The following is a 516-nucleotide window of genomic DNA, read 5'->3' as shown; positions in this document are numbered from 1 at the left end:
TATGCAAACTGGCGTGGGTGCTGTCGATGGTGATGCCAGCATGCGGAAAAAGTTTCTTGCCGTTTGGCGGAGTCAAAAAAAAAGTAGTCGGGAACCCCCCTCCGGTAGACCGTAAAAGAGCCTGGTTGCACTGGGTGTACGTGATCGCATGCATGCAATTGCACCAAATTGGTCGGACGTGCGGGCACGGCCTACGTAGGGCCCCACGCAAGGTTGGAACGAAAACGGACACAAAACGAACGTTGCGTCACGTCCGGCCATTGTTTTACGGCATTTTCACGGGGAAAATCCTAGGAAACGCGTCGAGCGTCGGAAAAATATGCAAACTGGCATGGGTGCTGTCGAGGGTGATGCCATAGTAGCTTACGGAAGCTACCCAAATCAAGCCCAGAGGCGACTCGGGCGGCCGATCGAGCGCACTAGCAGGCCCAGCAGCGGGGTCCAACGGGGCGCACGGGGATAATACGAGAGGAGTTCGAAAGGGGGGGCGGAGGCAGCTATTTAAGCTGCTCCTGC

The sequence above is a fragment of the Triticum dicoccoides genome, chromosome 2B (genome assembly GCF_002162155.2).
Source record: "Triticum dicoccoides isolate Atlit2015 ecotype Zavitan chromosome 2B, WEW_v2.0, whole genome shotgun sequence".
Taxonomy (NCBI): Eukaryota; Viridiplantae; Streptophyta; class Magnoliopsida; order Poales; family Poaceae; genus Triticum; species Triticum dicoccoides.
The sequence above is the reverse complement of the archived record's forward strand: the minus strand, read 5'-3'. Positions refer to the sequence as shown.